The following is a 10,624-nucleotide window of genomic DNA, read 5'->3' on the forward strand; positions in this document are numbered from 1 at the left end:
TTCAGGCATTGGAACAGGCTGCCCAGGGAGGTGGTTGAGTCACCATCCCTGGGGTTATCAAAAAGACACATGGATGTGGCACTTAGGAACACCGTTTAATGGTGGACTTGGCAATGTTAGGTTTATGGTTTGACTCAATGATCTTAAACATACTTTCCAACATAAATGATTCTATGATTCTAATTCTTGCCATTTCCTGCTGAGTGCACGCCAGTAACAGGGACAATATTTTCCACACCCTACCTTTACCCCAGGTGCATTTTTCCAGTGTTGTTAGCTCTACTTTAGCATTGAAACTTGAGGAAGAAAAGCAAGATAATGCTTCTTTCATGGGATGGGTGGAGAAGAAGAACAATGAGATCAGAGTGTTCTTCTTGCAAAACACGTGGATTTTGTTGGAGCAGAGTGCCCAGAGAGCAGCTTCCTTATGTACAATGATGGTAAATTTTGATCCTGAGGGTAAAGAAGCTGCCCTATGCAGCCATCCCCAGTGATGCTTTATAAGATGATTGACACTCTGTGGGTGTGCTGATCACTTAATACACAATGGTGGCTTGGTTTGAAAGAGCTAGTGTTTGGCTTCACCAACCATGAAGAAAACTCATGCTTGCTGAGAATTTATCTAGAAATATAGGCAGTAAACAGATATTTTTCTGAAGGCAGTATCTGTCTTTAGAAATGTGCCTGTAGGAAGTAGCCGTTATTTTCTCACAGATTTTCTTCTATCAAGTGCTGTCTGGACATCTATAGCTGGAATCTTTACGCTTAGACTCTACCTGCTTTACTGAATTGTGGCATTTGATAGCAATATTTGATCATTCAGTTTGAAAGGTTATTCTTCCATGTGTTTTGTTGTTTTGTTTTGTTTTGTTTTTTTTTTTTAATTGTGGCCAAGTTGTTATTAGTTTTGTGGTGTTTGTTTGCTTGTTTGTTTTTTCCTCTCTACTTATTTTTTTAATTACTGTATGTAGCCTGCAAAGTACGTCATTTCTGTTGTGTTCTTGAAGAGCATCTGGTTAAGGAAGAAATAAAATAAAGTTCTGCAGGATGCCATAGCACTGTGACCTACAGTAAGAATTCTTAAATTATGGTACTCCCATTCAAGGTATTTCAGTGGTATCACAAGTGTTTCTACTGTTGTGTGCAGATCTTCACTGAAGAGAATCTCTTCCCTTTGAAAGAAGCTAAATCAAGTTTTAAAATGTAGGTTTCCTCAAAAGTTTCATCTTCAGTAGAAACATCAACTCTGATCCTACATTCCTAGCTCTGCTTTTCTGTTTTGCAAGTTACACAGGAGATGAAACCAGATCCATCCTCATAGTTCTTATTTTCTACTTATTGAGAATAGTCCCTTAAACCAGGTGACTAAAGTTTCCCTGTTTCTGTTCCTTCCTGACATTGAAGTGTCACATCCATGTTGCCCTTTGGATATCCAGTAATGCACTTTATCATCAAAGTGGTAATTGCTTCTTGGCAAGATGGACCAGAATCTTTGATTTTCTGTTTTCAGAGAGAAGAGGATAAAGGTTTTGGCACAAAAGCCACTCCGTTAATGTGTCATTTTGACTGAGTGGTTTGTGTTCTACTATTAAAACTCCAATTTTCACATTTCCCTGATGTCCTGTAACATTAAATAGCTACCTGAAGAGACTAGTATAAATATAAGACTTCCTGCCTGCTTATTCCCCGTGTTTGGACTTGGACTTGAGCAGGCCAAATGGGAAAGTGCTGTGTGTTCAAAAACCTTCTCTGTATCTCTGCCAACTTCTGTCTGGACTGCCAGAGATCCCTTACTGCCTCCCTCAGGTGACTTCCACATCAAAAAAAGCTCATGGTTTAACAACTGCTAGTACTAACTTGAGGAGAACTTCTGTGGTGGTGGTGGACAATATAGATCCTGCCTACTTCTTCCCCTTGTGTGCACACATTGCTGATCCCAAACCTGGCGCCCTGTAGGAGATACGGGGTCATGCAGCTGCCTCACAAGCCATCCTGTCACTTATCGTACCTTCCTGTAACGTTGGCCTGGTGAGGTGAGTATCACGCTCAGGAATGATATTACCAGAATGGTCTTTCTAGTTTTGTTCTGGTTTAAAACTAGTACTTTAAAGGTTCTATGTGGCTCTGATTTGCAGTCAGTTTATTATCAGCCCTGTTAGGTTCTAGGAAGAAAAAAAAAACTATTTACAGTGCTAATAATCTTATAGTGACCTACCATAAAGGGAGTTAATGTAGCCATAGAAAAATCCACAATCTTGTATTAAAAGGTATTGCCAAATTTCCATGAAGAGTTTAGTAGTAGATTCTCATTACTCAATATTCAGTCATGTCTGGTTTTCACATTGGTTCTCAGAGAAACTACTCCAAAGTGTGCTAAATTCAACAGATGTTTTCTTACTGCCTTAAAAAATCTGGATGCAGTTCAGAGGATGCCTGACTAAAATGGTGTGCTGGCACTCATCTTTCATTCATTTTTCTGAAACAGTTTAAACCAAAAAAATTACTGATCAGAATTAGTTGAGAGGTTTTACTTGATCTTCAGTGAGTTATGAGGGGAAGTTTTCTTAGTTCACTTTTAAAGCTTACAGTGTAGCTGTAGCTCATTCAATGCATAACTGTGGGATGGAAAAAATGATACTTTCCATCTTATTTTGACATATGCAAATACTTCTTTAAAAATAGAACCTCCTTTAGGTAAGACTCCAATACCTCTACTACTTTTGTGAGGTGTCTTATTCTGGTATCCAGACACAGTAAAAGAAACTTGAGTATTTGCAAACTAGTATCCAAATTTAAACTAACTTCCAACAGATAATGAACAATAATAATACAGTTTACCTGCAAACTTGAGTTGAAAGGCTTGTTCTATACAGTGTTCAATTGCTGGATGAAAGACTCATAAGTTAATGTTTTAATTGTCAGATGTCTTTGGAGAGATCTGTAGTTTGCTGATAACAATAATATAATCCATTTTCTCCAATATTAGTTCTTATTACTTCATTGGTTTCAGGTAGCTCTGTCCAGTCTTTGTGGCTCTGATACGTACATAGAACACTTGATGTTGTCAAGTACAAAATTTGATATGGAAAGGTCAAGACAGTCAGTCTTATTGACTGTGGTTTGAGTAGGAATTTGTCTTATCTCAGAGACAACAGGAGACTTTGCTAAAGTAGGAGTGAATGTCTTCCATTAAAGAGCTGCTGCAGTAAAATAGTCCTGGAACTCTAAACCAGGAGTGATTTATTATAGAATAAATAACTGTAGCAGAAAAAAGAAGTATTTGCCTGCTTTTATCTGAGTGCTCTGTACCTGGACTCAGTGAGATGCTGCTCTTCCATGCATACATACATCCATACATAGTGTGTCATGTTGCATATATTAAAAAAAGAAATTTTGCTCTTTGTTAAAGGATGTGGGTGTTTTATTTCTGGCAACAAGAATAAGACTGAAGTATGAGTTCTAACAACAGGATAGCAAATAAGCACTTGTCTTGAGTGGGTTGTTTTCAGCCCATTCATTGTCATTTCCACCAACTAAAATATTCTTTTACTTTGCTACAAAATAAGGGAAGATCTATAACTTGAGGACTAACTAGTTAAGAAGTATTCTCAGAGAAGGGCTTGATGCTAACACACCTCAAGTGTGAAGTGTAAATTTATATTGCCTTCTTGCCACTAGAATTTTACATCAAGATAAATATCAAGTTACATCTTGTGGTTGAGAGGGGAGAGGGAAAGTGAAATTGCTCCTGTCAGATGTGATATCTCCTGGAAAGAAAACTATGGTGGATTAGCTAGATTCAAGATAAGATAGTTATTTATTTATTTATTTATTTATTTATTTATCAGCCACTTCACTTTTAGCAAATCTCATATTGGGGAATAGAACATTCTTTACTTGTTTGAAATAAAACAATTCCAGGAAAGCAAAAATCCAAGTGGAATTCAGCCTTTGTTTATACCAGTTTGTTGGAATTTTTGTTGAGATTCTCAGTAGCAAAAATAACGGGTCAAGTAAATATATCTATTGGAGCACTGTGTGGACTAATTTAACAGAAAGCTACAGCCAAGGTTTCCTGGGGCTGAATCATCCTTGTGCATCAACTGCTAAGTTACACCTTCCAGTCCAGAAAGACTCTGTACACCTAAACCAATGTTGTTTTCCTTCTCAAGTTACATCAAATAGTGCTCCATACTGCCCTCAAAGTGAAAGGACCCAGAGATGTATTATACATACCTGAAAGCCTTGGAAATATCTCTTTTGTGATGGGTTTCTCCAGGCTCTGTACATTACTTTGAAAGCAATTCTTTCTGGCGAACATGAAAGCTGTAGGTGCTATCTGAAGCAGAGATTGTAGGTAGAAGCAGTTGCCTGAGTGGCCCAGTAGCTCTTGTCTGACATTATCCTTGATTATGTCTTCCTCCAGTAACTGTTGGATTTGAGTCTCTTCAGGCAAGAAATCCCTTACTCTGCACACATACACACACACAGATTATATAGTATTTGCTAATGCTATATAAGCAGATAGAGGTGTGAAAAAGTTGTCACAGGAACTTGATTATTTAGCTCCTTATAGTTTTAGCATGTATATATTTGATTATTTATACAGGAAGCAAGAAGGATACTGTCTTGGCGAGGAATATACTAAGTATGAGAAATAACGTTCTTTTGACAGCTTAAACACAATGAGCCTCTAGTCCTCTGGATATGAATATGTACTTATTTATAGTAATTCAATACTTATCCAGCTACAGGGCTTCTATAACAAATGTAACATGTAATTATATGTTTTATTTTCCCTGGCTTATGAATTTCCTAGCTTCCCTTTGCTAGTCCTTTCTCTTAAAGTGTCAGTGTCATCCTATTAGAATGTTGCCTCAGGAAAATACTTCACAAACTCCAAGAGCCACTCTTTTTTTTTTGTTTGTTTTTGGTTGATTTTGGTTTTTACGTGTGTGTTTGTTTGCTTTATTTTTTTGGTAAGAGTTTCTTGAAACCTTTTAAGAGAGAGTCCACCAAGTCTGCTCAATGAATGAGGCTCCTTGATTTCCAGCAGGGTCAGCAAGAATAGAGATGCTGTGGACACTTTGGAATTCTCAGGCTAGCTCTGTTTCTCAAGCTAAATCTAGACCTCAATATAGGTTTAGACCTACATCTGGAACATTTTTCTTTCTTTTGCTTGCGTTGGTTTGCAGGTGCCATGCTATGAAGGCGTCTCACATTGGGACAAGCAACCAGATCTGGGTGGGATTCCTTTTTTTTTTTTTAATACATAGTTCACAACAAAGCCTGTGAAGTCTTGTCAGGAGCAGTACTCCTGTTGCTTCTTAGATTCAGCCCTCTCAAAACTCTCTTTCTGGCATGTCTGTGCATATAAAGCTGGATGTCCAGGACACAACTGTCCTGATGTCACTCCAGAGCAGACTCTGAGTCGGACCCACAGCAGAGCTAACGCAGGTTTAAAGGCAGAGTGTCCTCTCCAGTTGTTTTCAAGTGGACCAATGAGGAAAGCATAAACACACTGCTCAAAGAAAATGGGATTTCCTTGTAGTAATCTTTGAATGTGTCATGTCAGCAGTGAACTGCACTGCATGGTCATGTAAATGGAATTTAGATTCTTTGCAATACAATTTTGTCTCCATCAGCAAGAAACCCTTTGTTTTTAACTTTGGCGTCTGTGAAGGGTCCTTCTGAGACCTACTCATCATCTTCATACCTAAAGAGTTCTTTTTCTTCAAGGAAGAAGAAATGGGCTCTGCAAGTTAATGTGAGCACCTCCACAGCAGTTGTCGTGTCCATTAAACATTGCATTGCATCCAGCACTGGTAGAACTAAAAAGCATATCACTAGATTTCTTCAAATTTTATCAAGATATGATACAGCGCTGCAGGGTGCTCATTAGTGTTTCTCCGCTCCCACAGATACTTGGCACCATGATCCCCCAGAAAAACCCATACTGGAGGCCCATAACATAGGCAAAAAGAAAATGTTTGGTAAGAATGAATTTTGCAGTTGCACCCTATGCAGCTGTGAAATTCCTCTGAAGAAAAACCAAAGGGGTGTTTGAAGGGCATTTGCTTCTCCAGTTAGAGAGATCCGGTGACTATGACCGATGGTGTTTGAGAGGTAAAGCTGCCTTCTGAGGAGCGAATGGGGAAGTGGTTTCCAGACATCTTTAAGAAGATCTAGGGAAATGCTTCATATCCTCATAGTTTTGAGGGCCTGTGAAGGAAATGCACAGCTGTTGGGGAACTGAGTGTAGCAGTTAAGACAGCTGTTGGGGAAAATATATAGTATTACTAAGAGCAATTCTGTGTGAGCACATAGGAATAACTGTACATTCATGTGAGGGTGTCTGGGTTAGAAGAAATGGCTGTCACAGCTCTGGAGACAACACCCATCCTTATAACAGTGAGATGAAAATTTGGGAGTCTTAAAGCGGACACTTACTTTGAGAATTTATCTATTTTATCACCAACCGTAGCCCTACTAACTGTAAATCCAGGTGGCTACTGTTTTCCAGAAATTAAACCATACCCTCACTGCATGGCAAAGGGTTACCTATGACAGCCAGTGGCATTGTCCACTCAGGAGGATGCCAGATAAGAGCATCATAAATTATTCTCTTGGAAATCTCTGCCCTGATGTGCTTGCATGTATTTGGAGAAACACAAACAGCATGTGGAGCCATGGAAGCACCGGTCTCTTCCATGTGCATCCACAACTGAAAAGCTTTCACATCCTCATGGTCCTGTAGCAGAATTACTTTCTCTTCTCTTGCAGCATTATGTTGTGTGTTACATTGCACATTACTCCAGGAGAAAATTTGTGTCTTTCTCTCTTGCGGATACTTCAGATAAAAAGTTCAGTATTAATGGTTTGGAGTAAAAGCTCACAATCTGGTGATTCAAACCAGCTTCTTCCGAATGTCTCATTTCTATGCTTCCTTTGAAGAATATTATTTGATGAACTGTGAGGGAAAAGGGAATACGTTTGCTTCTAGATGCCAATTAAATTAAACAGAGCAAGTAAAATAAATGAACACTGATTTTTTTCTCTCTCTTGCATGAGCTACATACAGTCAGCAGCACGCACGCTATCCAGGGGGTGGGATGGTACCTGGCTTGCTTCTTCCTTGCCTCTGTCCAGGCAGGACACGCTGTGCCAGGAGGATTTTCTCTGATGCGGCGGGAGGCTGCCCTCATCACAGGGCAGCTCTGCCCCTCCTTAGCAGCTGTGGACAGATGTTGTCCTCCCTCTCCAGCAGTGGGCCTGCTGGGAAGCCAGAGGTGGGAGCTGCCCCAGGAGTTTGCCTGGGCATTGGACAGACTGTGGGCAGCTCCTGGGGAGAACAGCTATGTGAGAAGCGAGCTCCATTCACACAGCGCAAGTGGCTGCCTAAAATAAGCTTGAGTTACTTTTATTTTTCCACCTCATAAACAGGGGTTTGTTCCTCACTTTACAAAGGTTTAGATACCGATGTGATAGTGTATAAAAATATTTTGTTGCTTTATTGCTTAAAACAGGCAATTAAATTATCTTGATTGAAGAACTGCAACTATTTAAATAATGTTTAGTCCACCATTAGTTGCCAGAAATATGGCTGTACAGTCACATACAGCCAGCCAGCCACAGTTTCTTCCATGTGAATTAATTTGTGAAAAGATTATTTAGATGCATAACTTTGTCGCTGTTTCTTTTTAATAATGAAGCAACCATGCCATCAAGTGGTTGGGACTTACTGCTTTGAAGTTCTGATGAGACATGCACATCAGGTGTAGGCAGGATGATGTGTATTAGCTGCTTTCTGAGTCACACTGCATCTTTTCAGTTAGTCCTTCATGGCAGTATGTGAATGTATTGCATCTAATCCCAGCACTATTTTTTCCCTATTTCATAACTACTGCGTTGCAATTTGGGTTTTTTTTAAATAGCATTTTAAAAATGCTCTATGCATTCTTGGTGCAACACTGGCGCAACCCTGGCTTTGTCCTGGGGAGCCCAAGGGAAATCTGAAACCTTCAGGACATGTCTAGACTGAAAGATGAGCTATGACAAAGCATGGATGTGCTGGCAGAGATCCAATGGCTGTGATGCTGACTGGTCTCTGGCCCTTGGCAAGGCTGCAGGATCCAGCCCGACCCCAGAGGGCAGGTCAGGGGGGCCACCAAACGTCATCGATGGACCAGCAATCTCCAGCCTACCTGCAGCTGCCAAAGTGCCAAATGAAAATGTTGCTTTTAAGCAAATGGGAACAACCCTGCCCCCCAGCTGAGTTTTCAACACAGAAATAGAAATTTAGCCACTTGAAACCACTTGCATGGTTTATAGTGTTTAATGTACAGGAAAGCTATCAGGCCAACTGAAGGACAGGCAGCTGTTAATGCAAAGACTGAGCCAATGAAAATGCGACTTGGGAGCTGTAAATATTTAATAGATAAATTAATAAAGACTGTTCTGATGATACTGTAATTACCTGCAGATTGAACTAAATCTGCCCATCGGGGAGATGACTGGGTGGTTATTTTTCTTCCCTGACTATTGCAAACACAGTAGAAAGTTAAAATACAGATACTTACTTTGACAGTGAGTACAATATGTGATTTATTAAGTTCTCAATAGTTTTGTAATACTCAGTGAGCGTTTTACAGCACTTAGTTTTCCTCTTTCTTAAAGAATGTGTAGAAAGACAGTGTTTAGATGAAGAATTATAGAACTATTTTAGTTGAAAATGAGCTGTAGCTTTATGTGTAGTAAGCAGCATAACATTAAACACAGGCGATTAAACTGTAGATACAGGGCAACTCTGATCAAGAACTTAATGCACATGCCTTGATGCCAACACTATTCCTTTATCCCAGTTCCCACGTTTAACATCACAATTTTTGTCAATTTGTGTGGCTTTCATTGGTGATCGTGCTTCCCTGGGAGAGTCAGACTGAAGGAACTAGCAACCCTAAGCTGGCTCTGACATATGCAATTGTTACCTTTAGAATTCCTGGGGGGGGAAAGAGCTGATATAAACCAGCTTACCAGCCATCTCCAAAGAAGCCATTCCTTGAGCAGCATTAGGAATGACAGTGAGTTGGCATCTGTATAATCCAGTTTCTTCCACCTGTCTTTTTGGCAGAAATAGTGCAGTATTGCCTTTTAAAATTTCACTGTCTAGCATGTAGGATCCTACTCCAGGAGGACTGGTTTCCAGCTATAAATGTAAATAGTATCTTTTCTTGGTCAATATCTTGGGTTTCTAAATAACAAATGATTGTCAGATTGTTGTTATCCAGTTGTGCTGCACTGTACTCGGAGATCAAGCACGGTACCAAGGAGTCTGTACTCAGGAACAGCACTATTAGTGCTTATTTGCACTTTCAGGGTCTCTTCCAAAAGGAAACAGCATAATGTAAGAAATGCACCCAAAAAAGCCCACAACCTTTTTGAAACATGGCAGCTGTTGTTTGGCTTTTGGGGGATCATTCAGTTTTCAACATCCTATTTTATTATGTCACCACTCTGCTTCTTAATTAACTTGAAGTGCTTGGTAATCCTTGTCTTAGGCTCCCTCTAGTGAAGAAACGGTGTGAAACCGGGTGTGCTGGCCATGTGAGAAATCCTTGTGTTGTTATAGGAGATTTTGCGTCACTTCTCCGTGGTACTAAATGCACTGGCAAGGTCCGCACAGCCTGTAGAACAGCTGCGGGCTCAGGAATGTCACTCATTGCTACTGAAGTATCTAGTGCCTTTCTGTGACTGTGGAGATGTCCAAACACACGAGTTTGCACAGGACTCTAATCCATGGCTGAGTAACTCCTCCTCTCCTCCTGGGTGGGCTCCAAATTCTGCCCAGCAGAGGTGGGGGGCTGCCTGCACCTCCATCCTGCTTCCTCCACTGCCACTAGGGAGCTCAAACACTGGAGTCCTCTTCTCAATGTAATATTAACAGCAACGAAGAGCTACTGGGAGAGGGTGTGGAATGAGATATTAGAGGGGAAACTCTGTGTATTGTCTGCACCATCACCTTCTACAACACAGGAATGGCTCCGTGGGCAGTTTCCTGGAAGATACAAGCTGTGAGCCATTATGTGTTAAGGAAATGCACATTTGAGTAAATACTAATTGTTCGCAACATACTCTGAACAGCAGTCACTGTGCAGTCATTCAGACTAAGAGCTTCCCAAATTGATGGAAAAGGTGCAAAGAATGGAGGTCAGCTTTGTAGTACTGCTCTATCCTTGCATTTGTCACTGAAAAATATACCAGGCTTAGAAACTTGAGTATCTCTGCAAAAAATTACTTCCCCTCATTGATATTGTTCTTTACTACACGTGCAACTATGCAGGCTGTTATTTAGCATAGTGTTGGATAGTATAATTATGAAAAGTGTTACTACTGGATACAAAGTGATTCTGGCAAGTATGGCTTTAAAGGCATTAGGAAACATTGGGTAACTGTAGATGGTTTTGGTATTTGCTGTCTGTGGATGCATAAATAACAGGACTCAAGCTAGTTGTCTATTTCCCATTACATTAAACAACAAAAAAAAAGTAAACTAAACTACACCTAGTGTTGCTGTATTTTCAGATGGGACTTTCATTTCACTATCAACTACCTCTTAACTTCAGTA

Source organism: Columba livia, chromosome 5, assembly GCF_036013475.1.
Source record: "Columba livia isolate bColLiv1 breed racing homer chromosome 5, bColLiv1.pat.W.v2, whole genome shotgun sequence".
NCBI classification, from domain to species: Eukaryota; Metazoa; Chordata; class Aves; order Columbiformes; family Columbidae; genus Columba; species Columba livia.